Here is a 22022-nt window from a genome sequence, read left to right on the forward strand (position 1 = left end):
AGGGCCCCATGCTGACAATCCAGGAAAATGGAGACCGGGAAGAAAACACCTGCAATGAATTAGCCGACTAGTAATGGCTGATAGCGTAAGGGAGTCTTGAGGTAAAACTGATCAGTTAATGAGCTACTTATTTAAGCGCACATTAAAAACAACACATATTTTGATTGTATCCTCTCCCTCACCCTTTGCTGCTTGTCTCCTGGGGATGGACGGAAATGGGGCTGAGGAGACGTGTGTCTGGCACCATGCAGATAACTTTTACCCAATTGCAGCTGAGTCTTTGACTCTTCATCTATTTGCATTTTAGACTGTAATCAGTTCAGGACAAGACTGTCCTGAATTATGTGCTTGAAGAGCATCCGGCACAACTGTTCCTTGGTCCTGATTGGGATGTCTAGGCAAGATTGCTTAGTAAATAGCATAATAAATAGTAGGCGTAATCTTCACTGTCTTTGTCCACCAACGTGCACCAACCCTGCCCAGAAAGGATCACTTTTAGGAATGAGTGGGCTGGGCAATTAGTCCTTAGCCACTCTGTTGAGGAAACTACATAGTTTGGGGATTTGGGAATGGGATTTGGAGAATTCTGATCTAAATCAGAATGCTAATTCAAGCCAGGTTGGGAGTGAGTCCTCTTTGTTAACATCTGATGGTTATTTCATGCAGCCTGGTTCCCAGAAGGCAGTTATTCAGAGTCAGAAATGATTGTCAGTAGTGTCCTTCTGCGTCAGGGACAGGGCAAGTTGGCAAGGTCTGTGCATAAAGAAAGCTGGCACTGCTGCTGCCCATGATTCCTGTAAGATTATTAATCTGTACCAGTCCTTAAAATCACCTGTTTGCTTTTAAAAAACACAGCAACAAAAAGCAGCTGCCATCTACTCTGAAGTACTTCACACACAAGCTCTGACGTTTCCACAATTAAGAGGAGGCTCTTGTACAAAGCAATAAACATCCATGTGCCATAGGGTTACCATATAAAAAAGAATAGTAACAGAGAAATAGATGTGTTCGTCTGTATTCCAACAAAATGAAGCAGCAGAAATGTAGCAGTTTAAAGACTAACAAAATGATTTATTTGATGATAAGCTTTCGTGGGATGGACCCACTCCTTCAATCACATTTCCAATACAGACTGACATTTATGAGTACAGAGAACTGAAACAAAAATTGCAATAAAAACAGACAAATCAAGTATGTAGGACTCAAGGAGTGGGGTTGGGATTGGGGGTGGGAAGTTAGGATGTTATCTTGCCTGAGATAATTATGAGCATCAAAGGAAGGGAAGCAGTCCTTGTAATGGGTGAGGTAATTAGTATCTCTGTTCATACCATGTCTCGAATTTGAATATGAATTCCAATTCAGAAATTTCTCTCTGTAATCTTCTAAAATTCTCTTTGTTCTGGGACACAAATTCTGAGATCTTTATCAGAATGGCAAACTCCATTGAAGTATTCGCTGACCGGCTTATGTGTATCAAGATTCCTGATGTTTGCTCTGTATCCATTTATTCTTTGATGAAGGTTTTGCCCAGTCTGGTCAATGTACATAGTGACAGGGCATTGTTAGGCATATACTGACATATGTAATGTTGCTCAAAGTGCACAAAAATGTGCCTTTGGTCTTGCAACTAATTTGGTTAGGTCCAGTGATGGTATCTCCAGAATAAACATGTGGACGAAGTTGGCAGCGGGGTTTGTTGCAAGGAAAAGGTCCAGGATTAGTATTACTGTGGTGTAGCCTGTGATTGCTAGTGAGAATCTTTCTCAGGTTAGGAGGTTGTTTATAGGAAAGGACAGACCTGTCACCTAGGGTCTTCTGGAGTGCACCATCATGATCTAGAATAGGTTGTAGGTTTTTAATGATGCATAGCAGGGGGCTGAGGTGGGGGTTATAGGTGATGACAAAGACAAGTTACTCACCATAGTAACGGTGGTTCTTCGAGATGTGTCCCCGTGGGTGCTCCACGATAGGTGTCGGGCTCGCCCGGCGCCGCAGATCGGATCTTCCAAGCAGTTTCTGCTGGACCGCGCATGCGCCGGCGCGCGCCGCTCCCTTGCGCGCTCCTGGCCATGTGCGCGATCCGGTCCCTGCCAGTTCCTCGACCAACCGCCTCGGGTGCCCCTGCAAAACACTAACAGAGATCCGAAGCGGGGAGGATGGGCGGGTAGTGGAGCACCCATGGGGACACATCTCGAAGAACCACCGTTACTACGGTGAGTAACTTGTCTTTCTTCTTCGAGTGTCCCCGTGGGTGCTCCACGATAGGTGACTACCCAGCAGTAACCCAAGATAGGAGGTGGGTAATCGGATTATGTGCAGCTTGCCCCCGAGAGGACCGCTGCAGAGAGACGGGTATCCTCTTGGAATACCCTGTGAAGGGCGTAATGTTTGGCGAAGGTGTCGTAGGATGACCAGGTCGCCGCTCTGCAAATGTCTTTTAACGCAACGCCCTTGAAAAAGGCTGTTGATGCCGCCACCGCCCTAGTGGAATGAGCCCTGGGAGTGGCCGATAAAGGAGTCTTTTTGAGCTCGTAGCACATTTTTATGCAGGATACAATGTGCTTTGAGATTCTCTGCGAGGAGAGACCTTCTCCTTTCGATTTGGGAGCGAGGGAGACTAGGAGTCTATCCGTCTTCCGGAAGGACTTGGTCCTGTCTACGTAGAAGGCTAGCGCCCTCCTCACGTCCAGGAGGTGTAGGCGCGCCTCTTCGTTGGAGTTATGAGGCTTTGGATAAAACGAGGGTAGAACAATAGGTTCGTTAATGTGAAACTCGGAACAAACTTTGGGAACAAAGGCTGGATGCAGCCGTATGGTTACCGCCTCCTTGGAAAAAATAGTGCAGGGTGGCGTTGCCATGACTGCCGCGAGCTCGCTCACCCTACGAGCTGACGTAATTGCAAGAAGAAAGGTCGTCTTTATTGTAAGGAGGCGGAGGGGAACCGTGGCCAAGGGCTCGAACGGTGGTCCCATCAGTGTGGTAAGCACCAGGTCCAAGTTCCACGAAGGTGGAATCGGTTTCCGAGGGGGGTATAGGTTTACCAACCCTTTGAGGAACCTGGTAACCATAGCGTGGGCGAACACCGTGTGCCCTTCCTCCTCATGTCTGAACGCCGAGATGGCGGCAAGGTGGACCTTCAATGAGGATAGCGAGAGTCCTCCTCTCTTGAGGTCCAGTAAATACTCTAGTATTGTAGGTATAGGCACCAAAAGGGGGGCCAGCTGTTTGGTAGAACACCAAGCCGTGAAGCGAGTCCATTTTTGCTTGTAGGTCTTCCTGGTGGAAGTCCTCCTGCTACTTTCTAGGACTTGCTGTACTTCCACTGTGCATGTGCTCTCTAGGGAGCTGAGCCATGGATTAACCACGCTTGCAGTTGCAGGCTTTGGGGGTGCGGGTGCACTATGGACCCCTGGGCTTGCGTGAGCAGATCCGGCGCCACCGGAAGAGGCATCGGTGGACGGTCCGACATGCGCAGGAGAAGGGGGAACCATTGTTGTCGATCCCACTTGGGACTATCAGGATCATCCGGGCCCTTTCCCTCCTGGCTTTCTGCAAGACTTTGTGGATCAGCACTGTGGGAGGAAACGCATAAAGCAGGGGGCCCCTCCACGGGATCGCGAACGCGTCCCCCAGGGACCCCCATCCCAGTCCTGCCCTGGAGCAGAATCGTGGGCACTTCTTGTTGTGCTGAGTGGCAAACAGGTCTATTTGGGGAAAACCCCATGCGTGGAAAATCGGCCGTAGCAGATCGGGACGGATCTGCCACTCGTGTGTGAGTGCAAAATGCCTGCTCAGCTGGTCTGCCTTCACGTTGTGCGCACCCGGCAAGTATGAGGCTTTCAAGATTATATTGTTGGCGATGCACCAGTTCCATAAGCAGATTGCTTCCGCGCATAAGGCACGGGATCGAGCTCCTCCTTGCCTGTTTATATAAAACATGGTGGAGGTATTGTCTGTACTGATCCCAACGACTCTGCCTTGTATGCGGTCTCGAAAGTGTCTGCAGGCGTTGAACACTGCTCTGAGCTCCAATATATTTATGTGTAGTGACTGTTCCGTGGGTGACCACAGTCCTTGAGTCACCTCTTCGCCCATGTGCGCTCCCCACCCTATGAGGGAGGCATCTGTAGTGAGAAAAACCGATATTTGCGGCTGGTGGAAGGGTACCCCTGTTAGCAGGTTCCTGGGGTTTACCCACCATTGTAGGGATTTGCGCACTCCGGCTGTGGGCGACACCACCCTGTGAACGGTGTGTACTGCCGGTTTGTATACACTCGCCAGCCAGTGCTGCATGCTGCGCATGTGTAACCTGGCGTTCTGTACTACGAACGTCGCCGCTGCCATGTGGCCCAGCAGCTGCAAGCACGTCAAGACCGGCACCGTAGGGCTGAAGGTGATGACCTGCACGAGGGAACCGATGGCCCGAAAGCGAGTCTCTGGTAGGTATACTCTCACTGTAACCGAGTTTATACGAGCCCCTATGAACTCTATGTCCTGTGTGGGGTCTATTTTTGATTTTGCCAGATTGATAACCAGGCCGAGTGAAGAGAACGTGGTTGCTGTGACGCGTATCATGCGCAGAACCTCCCCCTTCGAGGCCCCTTTGAGCAGGCAGTCGTCCAGATACGGGAAAATAAATACCCCCTGTCTGTGCAGGTAGGCTGACACCACTGCCAAGGTCTTGGTGAAGACTCTGGGGGCCGAGGAGAGGCCAAACGGTAGGACCTTGTATTGGAAGTGTTCGTTGCCTACCATGAACTGGAGGAATCGCCGGTGAGCCGGATGGATAGTTATGTGGAAGTACGCGTCTTGTAAATCGAGGGCTGCGAACCAGTCTCCATCGTCCAGTGCTGTAAGGATGGAGGCGATTGTGGTCATCCGAAAACGTTGCTTGCGCAGGTACCTGTTGAGGCCGCGAAGGTCTAAGATGGGCCTCCAGCCTCCTGTCTTTTTCTCCGTGAGGAAGTACCTGGAGTAGAACCCTTTCCCTTGCAGTTGCTCCGGCACTCTTTCCACCGCCCCTATGAGCATGAGATGGTCCACCTCCTGCCTGAGCCTCGCTACATGGGAGGCCTCCTGGAGGTGGGGCTTGGGTGGAGGTCGTGACGGTGGGAGCGACTGGAAGCGGATGGCATACCCCGTGGCTATGATCTCCAGCACCCATTTGTGGTGATCCTTTGCCACTGGTCGTAGAATGGTCGGAGGCGATGGTGGAATAGTTGCTTCGGATGACCTTGTGCGCTGGTAGTGATGGCGCAGCCCTGGATCTGTATGTCAAACTTGTGGCCTTTGGCCCCGCCCCGAGGACGCACGGCTCTGTTGTGAACGTCGCCTGGGAGTTCTGTACTGCTGGTGCTGTTGATGTCGCCCTTGCTCGTAACCCCTGTGGTACTGGGGGCGCTGTTGCTGGTACTGGTACCGTCTTTGTTGAGGGTAGTACCTTTTCTTTGTGTATGGAGGGGTGTAAATCCCCAGGGTCCTGAGTGTGGCTCTTGAGTCTTTACTTGAATGAAGGACCGAGTCGGTTGATTCAGCGAACAGCTTCTGCGAGTCGAAGGGAAGGTCAACTATCTTCGCCTGCAGATCCCTCAGTATACCCGAGGTCTGGAGCCAAGACTCCCTTCGCATCACCACTGCCGTTGCTGTGGAACGTGCTGCTGTGTCCGCAACGTCCAGGGCGATCTGAACTCCCGTCCTCGAGGCCGTGTAGCCTTCTTGCACTATGGCCTTGAGCACCGGCTTTTTGTCCTCTGGAAGCGAGTCCATGAGGGAGGTTAACCTGGAATAGTTGTCGAAATTATGGTTCGCTAAGTGCGCTGCGTAATTTGCCATGCGCAGCGTTAAAGTGGAGGAGGAGTAGACCTTTCTGCCGAACAGCTCTAGCTTCTTGGCATCTTTGTCTGTTCCCCCTGTCCTGAATTGAGATGTCTTTGATCTTTGTTGCGATGACTCCACCACCAAGGAATTTGGCTGTGGGTGGCTGAACAGGAACTCCATGCCCTTCGCCGGCACGAAGTATTTCTTGTCCGCTCTCTTTTGGACAGGCGGAATAGTCGCAGGGGTCTGCCATATCGTAGTGGCGGACTCTAAGATTGCTTCATCAAGCGGTATTGCTACTCTGGAGGAGGCCGGAGGTCTCAAATTTTTGAGGAGCTTATGGTGTTTCTCTTGCACCTCTGCTGTCTGGATGCCTTGCGTGAAGGCCACCCTCTTAAACAGCTCTTGAAACTGTTTGAGATCGTCCGGAGGATGGACGTCCCCCGGGGCCATAGCCTCGTCCGGGGAGGAGAGCGAGGAACCGCTGGGATACGTCTCTCTGGACCCTTCCGGTTCCTGCTGGTGATGGTACACCCTCTCGCTAGAGGTTTGGGAGGGAAAGTCTCGGGGTTCCATAGCCAGTCCCCCCTGAGATGCTTGAGTCTCTGTCCCCGGTCGCGATTGCCCTCGGGGGTACGGGATCGTCTGTGGGGATCTTTCCCTAGTAGATTGCCGATGGTGTCTATGCCCCGCGTGGTAGGGGCGACCATGGCAGTATAGGCACTGTTCTTGGGAGGGTGACCTAGACCACTCCCTTGGTGCATACCCTCTGCGTCTGGGGGAGGGAGATCGTCGAGACACTGGAGAGAGCGATTTTGCATAATAGTCCAGCGGTTCAAACCCCAGGAAGGGTGAAGGTGGTTCCAGCCAGGGTGAGGCTGGTTGCAAAAATGGAGAAGGGGGCTCCGGGTAGGCTAGGGGGGACCCCTGCCTTCTGGTTGGAGTCTGCAGCATAAGCGGAGGGCTGTGAGAGAGCAGCTCCACAGCCCTGTCCGGAGAGGGGCTGCGATGCCTCCTCTTGTGTGCAGCCTTCCCCCTCCCTGGAGGAGGTAACTCCGCCCCCTGACGCACGGGGGATGCCGGCCCCGTCCGCACCATGCTAGGCACGCTCGAAGGCGGTGCCGCACGTGCGGTGTCCCTCGGTGCCTGCAGGTTGTGTGCCTGCGCGCTCTGCACCGCCGGTTCCCCGGGGGTCGGTGCCACTGCCTGCGGTGCCGCCGGTACCGGTGCTTGTTTAGCCGCCGCCCTGCCTGCGGTGCGGGGCGGCTGGCTGATTATCGGAGGCTGAGCCGCTTCCACGTGGCTCTCCGTGCCGCCGCCGATCAGCTGTTGCTGCGGCCGGGGGCTGCTCGCTCCTCCCGTCCCGCTCGCTGTTGCTTCCGGCAGGGATCGGGCTGGGGAGGCTTTCCTCCGTTTTTGCGCTGATGGGGTGAGGGAGGCAGCTTTCCTTTTATGGGCCCCGGAGGGTCCCTCCTGCTGCGGCCGCTCCAGCACGTCTGGCTGGAGGGCCTTGTCAAAAAGCAGCATTTTAAGCCGCATCTCCCTGTCTCTCCTTGCTCTGGCTGTTAATTTAGCACAGAAGGAGCATTTCTGTGCAACGTGGGACTCCCCAAGGCACCTTATGCATAGACTGTGCCCATCGGACGCTGGCATCGCCTCTCGGCAGGACTCACATTTTTTAAATCCTGAAGAAGACATTGTTGGTGAGTCTTTCAGGTGTTAAACGGATACTTAGCACCTTCTCTGTGCTGTTTTCCCCCTCCGATGGCCTGCCGCAGCAGGAGGGCTGATGGCCCTATGCTCCTGGCCTCCGGCGCTTGTTACTGGGACTGGTGAAGCTGTCCCACTTGTAGTTTGCTTTTGTTTTTTGTTTTTTGTTTTTTTTTGTAAAAATAACAGCCGGCTAACTTGCAGTAGCCTAAGTACTTGAAAGAAACTTTAAAAGAAACAGTTAAGTCGTTGAATACGCTACTTGGCCTTAGCCTAGTTGGATTCCGTCTGCAGCCGACGGCGGTTGAGAGGAACTGGCGGGGACCGGATCGCGCACATGGCCAGGAGCACCAAGGGAGCAGCGCGCGCCGGTGCATGCGCGGTCCGGCAGAAACTGCTTGGAAGATCCGATCTGCGGCGCCGGGCGAGCCCGACACCTATCGTGGAGCACCCACGGGGACACTCGAAGAAGAAGGTGTGTTGTTATTGATCTTCTGAGATGGATTACAAGGTATCAAGAATACCATCCCTGATATTACCACAGCAAATCTGGTGGCTGACCTATGTAACTGTGTTCTCACCCAAAATTATTTCCAATTTGGGGACAATTTATACCTCCAGATTAGTGGCACTGCTATGGGCACTCACATGGCCCCACAGTATGCTAACATTTTTTGGCTGACTTAGAAAAACGATACCTTAGCTCTTGTCCCCTGTTACCCCTTCTTTACTTACGCGACACTGATGACATTTTTATCATTTGGTAAAGAGACTCTGGAACAATTCCACAGAAGTTTTAACAACCTGCACCCTATCATCAATCTCATACTTGTCTATTCCACATGAGAAATACATTTCCTGGATACCACAGTACAAATCACTGTTGGCCACATCGATACCACTCTCCACCAGAAACCCACTGATTGCTACACTTACCTACATACCTCCAGCTTCCTCCCAGCACACACCACATAATCCATTATTTATAGTCAGGCCCTTAGATACAATCACATCTATTCTGATCCTCCTGACAGAGACCGAAAGCTTCAAGACCTCTACCAAGCATATATAAAACTTAATGACCCACTGGGAGATGTGAAAAAATAGATTGACATGGCCAGATGAGTACCCAGAAACCAGCTACTTCAGGATAGGCCTCAGAAGATAAATAACAGAACATAAAGAGAAATTTCTGAATTGGAATTCATATTCAAATTCAACACATTAATATGTGGTATGAACAGAGAGGCTTTACAAGGACTGCTTCCCTTCCTTTGATCATAATTATCTCAGGCAGGAGACTTAACACCCCTACTCCTCTACCCCACTCCTTCAGTCCTATGTACTTGATTTGTCAGTTTTTATTGCAGTTTTTTTTTTTGGTTCTCTGTCCTTAAAAATGTTAGTCTGTATTGGAAATGAGATTGGTCTGATGAAGTGGGTCTGTCCCACAAAAGCTCATCAATGAATAAATCATTTTGTTAGTCTTTAAAGTGCTACATTTCTGCTCTTTTGTTTTATATAAAAAAGAAGATACCCCTGAGAGGGAGAGTGTCTGTATCAGTATCTACCAACTCCCAGTGTATTAATGTGTTATAGTACAGAGTTTCTCAACCAGTGGTATGAGTACCCTTGGGAGATACACCAAGGTCTTCCAGGGTGTACAACTCTTCTGGATGTTTGCCTAGTTTTATAACAGGCTACATAAAAATACTGGAAAAGTCAGTACACTCTAAAAGCTCATTCAGATAATGACTTGTTTCTACTGCTTCGTATGCCTTACAGTGAAATGTAAGTTCACTATTTCTATTCCAATTCATTTCTTTGATAATAAGATGGTAGGAAGTCAGCAAGTTTTCAGTAGTAGTCTTCTGTGATATTTTTGCATGATTTTATAAGTAAGTAGTTTTTAAGGGAATTGTAACTTGGTGGTACGTAAAAAGAATCTGGCTCCTGAAAAGGGTACAGTGATTTGGGAAGGTTGAATGGCACTTGTTTCAAAACCGCAGATTACTTTAGGACCATGTTTCTCAACCGGTGGTATGTGTACCTTTAGGAGTATGTGAGAGAAATCTGGGGGTACTTTTTTTTTTTTTCAAAAAAGGAGTACTTTGTAAAAAAAAAAAAGACTGAAAAACACTGTTAGTATATATAGTGCATTAATACAAGGTGAGCTGGTAGATGTTGATACAGATACACTGTCTCTCAGGGGTATCATCTTTTTTGAAAGGTCAGACATGGTAATCTTAATGTGCCATGAATTAAGCAGACGCAACTCGGGTGACCAGGTGTCTGGTTTTTGCCTGAACACTCAGTCCAAAAGGGACCTTTCCCAACACTCTCCAACCCTGTGAAAATGAGTGAGTGAGTGAGGGGGGAGGGAGCGTGAAGTGAATGTGACAGGGCCTCAGAGGAAGGCTGGGGCAAGGGTGTTTGGTTTATTTCTGTCAGAAAGCTGGCCACCCTACATAGACTTCAAGCCACGATCCTGAACTTCAGAGGCACGACAGGCTGCTGTCAAAGATTTATTTATCTTCTGACTATTTCCTTATATCTTGTTCAAATCATCTTGCCAAAACCCTCCAGGAGGGGAGAACCCTGGGCTGTTTGAGGTTTTGAAACATATCTAGGGCTTTTTCTTCAATGTGGATGCTGCCAGACTGTTTATGACTTTGTTCCCTTGCCTTAAATTGCTGCTTTCAGTGGAAATACATGCCAGCTATGCATACTCCTGTTTAGAAATCTTTTTTTGACAGGCTTCTTGGATGATCAAGGAGATGTAAGCAAAACCAGACTTTTTAATTCATACCTTATGTATTTCTTGAGCTCATTTGGCCCTGGTGCACTGGAAGAGTTAAAACTGTAGGGCTCCCTGCTGTCGGAAGGAGTGTTATCAGTGCTACTTTGCTGTTTGCCTATTGTTGTGGTTGCTCTGGGTTACCAATAATCCTGCCTTTAAAATGAAATGGACCTAGTAATGCTCCCCTCTCCTGCCTAAAACAGGCGTGGCCAACCCGCAGCTCTAGAGCCACGTGCAGCTCTTTGAGCCATTAAATGCAGCTCCTCCTTGGACCCATGCACCGGGAGTCCTGTCGGCCGCTCTGCACATGTCCCAGTGTTTGGTGGGAAAAGCATGTGGTGGCAGCGGCGGTGGCAGCGGCTCCAGTGAGTCAATGGCCTCGAGTTAGAGTTGTGGGAGGGGAAGGGGCTGCGGGTGCCTGGCTTTGGGGGAGAGAAAGAGAATTGTGTTAGAGCTGGGGGTGCCTGGTTCTGGGGGAAGGGTGGGGAACTGGGTTACAGCTAGGCACTGGGGATGCCTGGTTCTGAGGAAGGGGAGGGCATTGAGCTATATATTATATTTATTTTTATCTATCTATCTATAGATACATAGATATTATAGCTAGCTAGCTAGAGAGATAGATAAAAATAAATATATAATATGTGGTTCTTTGCACTGTATCCATGTGTCTCTTTGCACTCTATCCATGGCTCTTGGTCCCTAACTTGTTGGCTGCCCTGACCTAAAACATGAATGAATCCATAATTTGAGGTAATGTGGTAAAAATTAATTGTCATAGATCTGCTGAGCACGATAATAAATCAGATCGAAAAAGGAAAGGAAGTGTGATCTACAAGAGAAACCCCTCTGGCTTCCAAAGCTTTGCCTGGCCCACACAGCTATATGAACGTACACAGCTATGTAGAAGTACTCTCTGCTATTATTTGGGATCTGGATCTCTGCAGAGCTGTTTCTCTGCATCATTAGACATTTTTATTAAAGCTAATGTTAAAATCATTTGATATGCAGGTTAAGGTAAGAGTGTATATACATTGGGAATAATCCTTTAATTGTCCAGAAGAACAAAGTTTGGTTTGAAAGTCATAAAATACATACAGTACAAAATCTGTCATACCCCTAACTAATGGCCATATTGGGTTAGACCAAATGTCCATCTAGCCAAGTATCCTGTCTTCTAACAATGGCCAATGCTAGGTGCCCCATAAGGAGTGAACAGAACAGGTAATCTTCGACTGATCCATCCCCTGTCACCTATTCCCAGCTTCTGACAAACAGAGGCTAGGGACACCATTCCTACCCCTTCTATCTAATAGCCATTGATGAACCTATCCTCCATGAATTTGTCTAGCTCTTTTTCTGAACCCTATTTTGCTCTTGGGTTTCACAACATCCTCTGGAAAGGTGTTCCACAAATTGACTGTGTATTATGTGAAGAAGTATTTCCTTTTGTTTGTTTAAACGTGCTACCTATTGATTTTCTTTGGTGACCAATAGTTCTTTTGTTATGGGAAGGAGTAAATAACTAACTAAATAAATGTTTGGTGAGCAAGACATGAGAAGTCATTCTTCTGTTCTACTCTGCGCTGATTAGGCCTCATTTGGAATACTGTGTCCAGTTCTAGGCATCACATTTCAAGAAAGATGTGGAGAAATTAGAGAAGATCCAGAGAAGGACAACAAGAATGATAAAGGTCTGGAGAACATGAGCTGTGAGGGAAGACTGAAAGAAATGAACTTGTTTAGTTTGGAAAAGAGAAGACTTAGAGGGGACATGATAGTGGTTTTCAAGTACTTAAAAGTGTTTTACAAGGAGGGGGGAGGAAGATTGTTCTCCTTAACCTCTGAGGACAGGACAAGCAGCAATGGGGCTTAAACTACAGCAAGGGAGGTTTATGTTACACGTTAGGAAAAAACTTCCTAACTGTCAGGGTGGTTAAACACTGGAATAAATTTCCTAGGGAGGTTGTGGAATCTCCATCACTGAAGATATTTAAGAGCAGGCCAGACAGACATCTATCAGAGGTGGTCTAGAGACTTTGGACAGTGCTTGGTCCTGCCATGAGGGCAAGGGACTGGACTTATTGACTTCTCGAGGTCCCTTCCACTTCTAGCATTCTGTGATTCTGTGAGCGCTTCTTTATTCACTTTTTCCACACTAGTTATGATTTTATAGATGTCTACTATATCCCCTTTAGTTGTCTTTTTTCCAACTGCAAAATGACAGTATTATTAATCTCTATTTATATGCCAGCTGTTGCATATCCCTAATCATTTTTATTGCTCTTCTCTGAATTTTTTTCCAATGCCAAGGTGTTTTTGGTTTGTTTGTTTGGTTGTTTTTTTGCTTGTGTTTTAAGATAAGGCAACCACTTCTACTTCTACATGGTGTGCTATCATGGATTTATATAGAGGCAATAAAATATGTTCTGTCTTATTCTCTATCCTTTTTTAATTGTTTCTAATGTTCTGGTTTTTTTGGGTTTTTTTGACTGCTTCTCTGCAATGACTGGAATTTTCCAGAGACCTATCCGCAATGGCTGTGTCTACACAGCAAAGTTATTTTGAAATAACAGCAGTTATTCTGAAATAATTTTGGCAGCGTCTGAAAGACACACGCTATTTTGAAATAAAATCGAAATAGAAGGTGCATTTTTCAATTCCAGTACATGTCATTCCTTGAGGAATAATGCCTATTTTGAAATTGCTATTTCAGAACAGGCACTATTAAGACAGGCTGTGTCTACACTTGCATTCCTCTTTCGAAAGACATATGCAAACGAGGGAGATTGAAAATGCAAATGAGGTGCAGATTTGCATACCTGGCACTTTATTTGCATATTCTTATTTTGAAAGAGCTTCTTTTGAAAGAAGAAAACCAGTGTAGACACTGCTGTTTTGAAAGTAAACCCCATCTTTGAAAGAATCCTTCACAACATGGTCTGGAAGGAGGATCCCAGTTATGGGATCATTTCTCTCTGCTTCAGTTGGATATTCTCCTTCCCTTAGACTTTTGCCCTCCTCAGCCGGGGTGGGGACTGGGGTTGGAACTGTTCTACTATATCCCAGAACATCTCATCCATGAACCTTTCTACCTCCCTTAGCTCTTCCAATTCAGCCACTCTGTTCTCCAAAGCCTGTATGCAGTATCTGAACTCCTTGCACTGAACGTACACAAATGCCACCTGCCCACAGGTAGCCATAAATGCTAGCTCAGGTACAATAAACTGGATAGACACCACTCTGTTGCTGGGCTTCTGCCTGCGTTCTCTTTTTACTCCTGCAGCTAATTCCTTACTCGATGAGGACTTTTTTAAAGATCAGTTTGGGTTTTAGTTACGTTTAAACAACATTAATCTTGCCCTCTGTAACCTCCCCTTCTAAATTCCCTCATGAAACTTCCTTGTTAGCTGCCCCTGTTCGCTAGCTCCTTTATTAAGGTTAATAAAGTCAATGGAATGGTGAAAGTATCAGCAGCCAACTATTCGAGTACAGCACTTGAAAAAGAGGTTATGCTCAGAATAGCTTATGGGACGGGAGAAGAGCAAGGAGTGTAGTTTGCCTGCCATAACTGAGAAGGTAGAATAGGTTGTCTCTCGGGAACAGTGCTGGCCTGCACATGTTCAGCTTCTGGGTTTATTGTTCAAAGCAGCCAGTCAACAAGGTGTTCAAATATCTTAATGCCACAAGGAATAAATCTGGCAAGCACAGGGTAGTACTGAGTTCAGAGTTAAACACTTCTTCAAGACAGGCAGCATAAAACAGAGCAATAAAAATGAACTCAAGGCTGGTTTCCAAAAACCCCGGCTACTAGTTACATTTAGCTGACCACAGGGAGGGAGGAGGTGGTGATGGGATGGCGAGATCACTAGTAGGAGCTGTTTCTGTGTGTGCAGAGAAGGGAAGGGGCTGTTCAAGTCTAGATCACGAAAAGCTGACCTGACATTTCCTGGTAAATCCCTTCATCCATGTTGGGAATATCTGGGGATATGTTCCCTGCCCAGTACCAGAAGTCAGAAAAACTAGAGGCTTGGTTGCAGCTCCACTTGCAAGCGGAAGTTGGTCTGTTAGAAAGTTCTAGACAGAAACTTGTTGTAATGCATATCCAAAGTGTATAGACTGGGCCCTGCCCTGGCTGCGGGAGGGATGGGGCTGGCACCATGCGGGGGGGTGGGGAGGGGGGCTCCACTGGAGGGCTGGGCCAGGCCCCACAATAGCACAGTGCAGGGGGGCTCAATTAGGGGGGCTGGCCCAGGCCCCGTGCTAGCTTAGGGAACCCTGGTGCGGGAAGGTGCCATTGGGGGCTGGGCTGGGTCCCATGCTGGCTGGGAGAGGGGCTGGGACTGGCATACTTGCGGGGGCTGGGCTGGACCCTGCACTAGCCAGTGGAAGGGCTGGGGTCAGCACAGTGGGGGAGGGGGCAAGGTAGAACCTTGTCCAGACAGATAGACAGACGTAGCAAAAATCATATAATACATATGATACCAAACTCATCTTGGTAAGAGCCAGAAATGGCAGAGTTTCACCAGAAAGTTGATTTGCTAGCAGTTGTAAGTCTTTCTAGAAAGACCGATCCTGGCAGGGAATGCAGGAAATTTTGAGAGTGGATACAGAGTGCAAACACAAAAGTAAAAGCTCATATTGGGAAATGCAAAACACTCCAAAAGTAATCATCATCATTACTTTGTGCAAACGTGATATTCGCCATTTGCTACAGTTAATGGAATTCTTGGGCAGAAGTTCAATTGCAGCTATTCATTTTTCAGACACAAAAGTACTTTTTTATTAACATTCTTACAGACATTAACAGATTCCTTTCCTTTTCTTTTTATACATGCACGCCAATTCCTTCCAGTGACATCAAAAAAAGTACTAAAGCCTGTTAGAAAAAGGTGCTTGAATAATAAAACTAACCTTTTGTGGTCTTGGGAGAACAACAACTAAAAACCCAAAATGCAACTCATTATACATGACAAGTGTAGAGCAAACCAAAGCAGCAGAAATGTAGCACTTCAAAGACTAATGAAATGATGTATTTGGTGATAGAGCAAGTGTGACCTAGCAGTTGCCACAGCAGTCTAGAAACTAGCACATACGTGGATCATTCCCTAGTTCTGACATTTATTCCATTTGTGGCCTTAGGCCAGTCACTTAATCTCTGTCAGCTTGAGGCTTGATCTACGTTAGGAGATCAGGTTGAATTTAGGTGACTTAGGTCAAATTTCCAAGCAATCACTCCATACTATATGGTCCGTTCCATCGACTTTAGGTTGACTTTTGTACTCCTGCTTCTCATGAGGTGTAACACCCAATTCAGCCTTGCATGGTCAACCTTAGGGCATTGCAGACAGCACTCCAGGAAATTCAACTTTCTCCTGGAGGTGAATCACAGTGCCCACATGTGACCACTCTGGCAACCACTTTCAGCTTTGCTACTCTCCCGATGTGCAGGAAATGGCCCAGGAAAGTTTGAATTTCATTTCCTGTTTGCTAGCCTGGTGGGCAGAGCAGGCAGCACACCTCAGCAGCACCTCAGCCATGAATTCCCAGGGTCACAGACAAGCTCCAGCATGGAGTTTGCAGGAGATCGAGGACTTCATTGATGGGGGAGGGGTGGGGGGCAGGGAAATGAATCTGTGCTGGCAAAACTAAAAAGCAGCAAAATAAATGCAGATATTTACACCAAGATATCACAGGACATGGAGGAAAAAGGATACACCAGGGACACAGTGCCACAGTGCTGCGTGAAAATAAAGGCGCTCAGGAAGGGATATAATAAAACAAAGGAAGCAAAAAGATGGTCTGGATCATCAGCCCAAAATTGCCACTTCTATGAGCAGCTGCATGGGGTTCTAGGGGGTGACCCTGCCACTGTCCCCAAAGATTATGTGGATACCTCCAAGGAGATTCCTCAGGAAGCCACTGGCAACAGCAAGGAGGACCTGGATGAGGAAGCAAAGGAGGACAGCGATGGTCAGCAGGCGAATTGAACAGTGGATCTCACCGACAGCCAGGACCTTTTTGTAACATTGGATCTCATCCTCTCCTACCAGAACATATCACAGACAGACCCTGATGGCAGGGAGGGCACCTCTGGTGAGCGCAAGCAGGTGAATTCTCATTTTTAATCATGCTACAAGTCTGATGTCTCTTTTTGCAATCTAGAGGAAGCAGGGGAAGGAGCATTAAGTTATTATATGATTGTACAAGCTGTTCCACCATGCCTGGACCACTTCTCCCCACATCCCTCTCTGGGCTGCTGGGGGGAATGGAAACTTTAACTGTCCAATCAGAGAGGGGAATGGAAGCATGCTGTGAGTGTGGGAGATGCAAGCCACTCTGCTATGCTTGCCCTCTCCATCACCTCCCTTCCTTTCTCCAGTGCCTGGGAAAGTGAAGGCTCTATGTCCCAGCAAAGCAGAAAGGAGAAGCACATAGTGACTGCCACTGCCATAGCCCCTAGCCCTCCTCCCCGCCACCCGCTTGCAGCACGCACAGCTGCAGAAACTGCTTTTGCAGACACAGGCTTGAAAGCATGCCCCCAATCTGTGCCTTACCATGACTGGAAGCAAACCGAGGCAAGGATATCCCTTAATATCTTTGTGTAGTATGTGCTGCATAGAGGACCTTTAAAATACAGAATTTGTCTTTCCACAGAATATATCCCTATTGTGTTCCACAGAGTTTCTTTCATGAAATTCCTTTGTGTGTTGTTAAATTTCTCATCTACAGTAAATGTCTCTCTTTAATGTGTGGCCTCACTTATGTTTTGTTGCAGTGTGCTCAATAGTGGGTTCTTTGACCACTGCTCCATGCCCTCTTCCCCAGTTGTTAGGCTGGCACAGATCTGCAGGAGAAAATAAATGCAGGAAGATATATTCATAGAGCATATGGAAGTAATCCACATAGGCAAGGGACCGTTAAAAGTGTGGAGGAAAACCACGCTGAAGGAGAGACGGGCTGATCGGAAGAAAGGAGAGTGGATTGTGAGGTGAGGAGAACTCTAGAGAGCATGAATTAGAGACCCAGGAGAAGATGTTGCAGCTGATGAGGCAGCAAACAGAGCTCCTGTTGTGTCTGGTACAGGACCACAGAGACCCGCTGCAGCCAATGCTGAATCACATGTTCCTCACCATGTTCCCTAACCTCCTCCCATCAGCACCGCAGAATGGAGGGTGGGGGAGTCAAGGGAAACCTTGCATTCCTTTCCCAGGGAGAGCAGAAGGCTGACATTTCCCAACCTGGATGGCAAAATGCCTTTGCTTGCCCACCTCCGAAGCCCTGAACTCCTTTAATGTCTCCTGAATAAAATTGATTAAGCTCACACAATCAGTGTCTGTATTGCTTGTGTTGCATGGTGTGGGGGAGGTTTACAGGCAAGCACACATCATTCAGGAGGACCCTCCTTAAGAGCAACAAATATAACTGTCATGTCGCTGTCTGGTTATTCATAAAGCCATTTTTTCCAAGCCTCGCTGCTTAGCTGTGCCCCTCACTGTGCTCTTTTTATTGCGCTGGTATCTGGCTTCACATAATTAGTGGCCTGTTGATCTGTCTCAGCTCTCCAGTTTGGCATGAAATTTTCCCCCTTACCTCATGTAAATTATGAAGCACACAGCAGGCTGCCACCATGAGGGGAATGTTGCTTCACTGAGCTCTAACAGAGTAAGGAGGCTCCTGAACCTGACATTTAAATGTCAAATGAAAGTTCTACTATCATTCTGCACTTGTGCAGCAGGTAGTTGAACTACTTCTTAATGTGGTCCCGGCTTTATGTGCCATGACCCAGGATCGCTGTTGGCATCTCCACATCTCCAATGGTGGTCTTCTGTTGAGGGGGGGAGTTCCATTCTGCAGCTTTCTGAACAGACCAGAGTTCCTAAAGATCTGTGCATCACGCACTTTTCATGACCATCCCATGCTGATGTTGGTTAAATGACACGTGTGGTCCACCAACCCCTGTGACACCATGAATAAGTACCCTTTGTGGCTTATGTACTCTGTGGCAGGGTGGTCTGATGCCAAGATAGGGATGTACATTCCAGCTATTGCCCCAGCATAGGGAGGGAACTCCATCCTGGAAAAAACATCCACTATGTCTGCACATTTCCCAGAGTCACTGTCTTTCATAGTTGGCTACCTGGATCACAGCAGCCCCCACTATAGATTTGCCCACTCCAAATTGATTGCCCACTGCCCAGCAGCTGTCTGACATTGCAAGCTTTCACAAATCTATTGCTACAAACTGCTGAACTGTCACAGCAGGTCTCATTCTGGTGTTATAGTGCTTCAAGGCAGGGGAAAGCAATTCACAAAGTTCTGTGAAAGTGGGTTAATGCATGTGGACATTTTGTAGACATTGCAGATTGTCTCATACGTGGAAAACAAGGTGGTCCCACCAGTCTCAGCTCATTTTATGGCAACAGAACTGGAACTCCACTGTGTGCAAAACCTCGAGTGCAGCCAGCATCTCCCACTTCCTTCTCTCCAGTGCTTCACGTTTGTACATGCCCATGCCATGTCCTCCTCAGAGTCTTCATCACTCTGACGGCTGTTCAGGCTCCACAGCACAATGTGTGAGGTGTTCACAATACTAGGCCCAACAGTGTGAAGTAGTATGAGTTCCATGCTAGCCTTGCAATGGTGTCTGCACAGATATGAAAAGGGCATGAAAACCACTTTTGCCATTGCTTTCCAAAGGGAGGGGGAGGAGACAATTGCACTATGGGATGCTGACAACACACACCCAGAACCACCTGCTGCACACTTTTGTCCCTTCAGACACTGGAACAGAAACCCACAATGCAACAGGGCAGTAGGAACTGTGAGGTAGGTACCCACAGTGCATTGCTGATGAAATTGAAGCAGCAACCCTAATGGGACACACTCCCTTGACTTCATGGGCCAGTGTGGATGGGCACCCTTGACTTTACAAAATTGCGTGCTACAAAAATTGACCTTAACTTATTTGACCTAATTTCATAGTGTAGATATACCCTAAGTAAAAAGGGTGGAAAATACTCATTACTTCACAGAACTGTTGTGAGGATTAATTCATGCTGATAAAAGTTTTAGTAACCTCCGATGAAAGTATTCAGAATGTTACTGAGTCAAGGGAAAGAAAACCTCTTCAGATTTTTCAGACTGACACTCTGACACTCAAGACAGTCAAAATGCATTTGAGTTTGAAACTTCTGAAGAGATTGTATGTTCGTCACCTGGATGCTGCTTGGTTTCTGGTTTTCTTTTATAATTTTTACCTCATCATAGTCATGGCTCATTGTCCTGATATTTTTACTAGCTCTGATGACTTCTTATGAGTTGATTCACTCCAGTACTTAAGTGTGCTTTTCTGGTGCTTGTCTGTATGTTGCTAGCTTCAATTATTAATACATCGCTAGAGCTCTTTTGATTTTTATTGTTGAGAGTTTTTTAACTTGGCTGAAGAGCTGCAGAGTTTTGGATTATCCATTAACTTCAAAATATTTTTTCTGAAGCAATAAAGGTAAAAGTAAAATGTCATTTTCCAGGTTATTCTCTGCATTGGAATGACTCGTGAGCAGAACTTCAGCTTCAAGAGAAGATACTACCTCTGAAAAGATTTTGAAGGTACTTGAAATTTCAAAGGGACTTTGCCATGGAATCCAGACCCTGACCAGTACTCTCACCAAGGGTTACTGTGCATTAGGTAAATGTATATTTTTAATCTCCAGCTACGAAACTATTATTTGGGGGAGACCTCAATTCATTTTATCTGTTAAATTTCCATTTGTTTGAGAACTGGGGAAAAGTGCTGGAGTGACATGCCTAGAGAGTAACAGATTGTGTCTCCATAGCACTTGCATTGTAGTTCAGGTTTTCTCTCTACCATGCTCCCTGATAAAATACTTCAAGAGACCACCCCTTGAGCTGAGAGTAGTTCCACTTCCCTAAACTGTTAATTCTTGGACCAGTTGTTGAGCCCACCCACATGGGAGTTGTCACCGGCTAATTGCACTCTTGTCCTCTTTCTCATCTGCCTCAGTGCACTAACTGGGTCTTGTACCTTTTGGATGTAGCTGTATTGAATGGTGGATGGTTTAGTTGGAGCAACTCAGCCAAACTGTGATTGTTCTTTGAAAATTAGTATATTTATACCTTGCTGGATCAGCTACAGCTCATTTCAGCGCCGAATGTGCCTGGAGAGAGGAACAAGGGCATGCTCTTGAGATGGGCGTTGTCCATCATCTGGTATCAGAACAACTGATTACCAGAGTTTACAGAGGGGTAAGTAAAAGCAACGCCTCAGAAAAAATGGCAGGGCAAGAGTAAAGCTTGATAACCACTAGTCAAGTCCAGGGTGGTTTTTGCAGAGTACGTTCAGTGTTTGAACTTAGGTAGTGCAACCTAAGTTTCCACCATAGGAAAGTACCAGACCTGCACAGTGCTCATATGCGCCGTTCCAGTGTACGGTACCATATTACTGGGCAAAGTGCTAATGTGTGTTTTTGGCCTAGTGGGGCATTGCTCTGGGAAGGCTGAGTTCAGGTGACACTGCAGGGAGAAGTGCACACTTATCTTTTGTATTTCCTGATTTTGATGGGGTTATAGTTGTGTTACTTTAACTTTTTCACTACGCAGTTTTCAAGCAATCGAAGTTCAGCTGCTCACCACATTCTGGAAGGGCATGAGACACCACTGTAACTATAACTTTAACTCTGCAGTAACTGACACTGTGGTGTTGAACAATTCAGAAGAGACTAAGACCATCAGCACGCTAAGCTACAGCATCCCAGGGGTGCTTGGGACAGTGAGTTTGGCTTTCATAAAACAAAAGTCAGAGGGTGCATGCTTGCTCTCATTTTTTTTCCTGTCTCTCTCAAGTGTATAATAAAAGTGTTATTTGTCTTCCTCTGAGCTGTGAAAGGACATGAACCCAAACATCACTCTCTCTCTTACACACACACCAATTCAAGTTCCCCAGCCAGGATTTGTCAGCCTGCAGTCCTCCAAAGTTTAGCCCCAGCTCCTGCTGTACAACTGCCCCATATTCAAATTTAGAAGGCCAGAAACTTTCAGCATTTAAATCATTCTTCACGCCCATCTCAGAAGAACTGTTGTATCTGGCCCTTCTATGAGCCTGATATGCCTCCAGGCCCAGACACTGCTTTCCTTAGTATGCCTCACCTGGCCTTTCAGGCTTAAACCAAGGAAATTAGGGCCAGATCCTCAAAGGGACTGAGGCTATGTTTACACTACAAAATAAAATCAAATGAATTAAAGTCAACTTTATAACACTGGGGTTTATAAAGTCGATGTTGAGTATCCACACCTCCCCACAAAGTCAATTTAGTGCATCCCCACTGAATTGCGAAAGTTCAATTGTTGCAGCAGTGCATTATGGGAACCTGTCCCAGAGTTCTGGGTTTTTTCACTGGTGCATTCTGGGGAATAAAAATGCCCCGCAAGTGGTTGTGGGTGTGTGATGTCATCTTCCCACACTGCATTGCCCTCATTCCCCTCCTGTTGAAAGGAAAAGTAGGGAATCCCAGGAGAAATAAAACCATGGCTGAACCAAGTCAATGGCTACTTCAGTGTTTCTCCAGTAAAAATGCAGCAGGCAGGCTGGCCACTGCTGAGACTACGGCTCCCTGAAGCCACAGGCTTTGGGAAGGGAGATTACTGGTGTGGTGTGCCTAGGCAGGGGGCCAACTCTGAA

At 47.2% G+C, this 22022-nt stretch overlaps 1 long non-coding RNA gene across 1 annotated transcript in view; it reads left to right on the forward strand.

Moving 5' to 3' along the window:
* LOC142020351 (uncharacterized) overlaps positions 1 to 21165 on the forward strand; it is a 44636-nt gene extending 23471 nt beyond the window's left edge. The window contains exons 2-3 of the long non-coding RNA XR_012647375.1: positions 19855 to 20012; positions 20945 to 21165. This is a non-coding gene — a long non-coding RNA (uncharacterized LOC142020351). The remainder of the gene's footprint in view (positions 1 to 19854; positions 20013 to 20944) is intronic.
* The last annotated feature ends 857 nt before the right edge of the window (positions 21166 to 22022 follow it).

The sequence above is a fragment of the Carettochelys insculpta genome, chromosome 13 (genome assembly GCF_033958435.1).
Source record: "Carettochelys insculpta isolate YL-2023 chromosome 13, ASM3395843v1, whole genome shotgun sequence".
In the NCBI taxonomy this organism is placed as follows: domain Eukaryota; kingdom Metazoa; phylum Chordata; order Testudines; family Carettochelyidae; genus Carettochelys; species Carettochelys insculpta.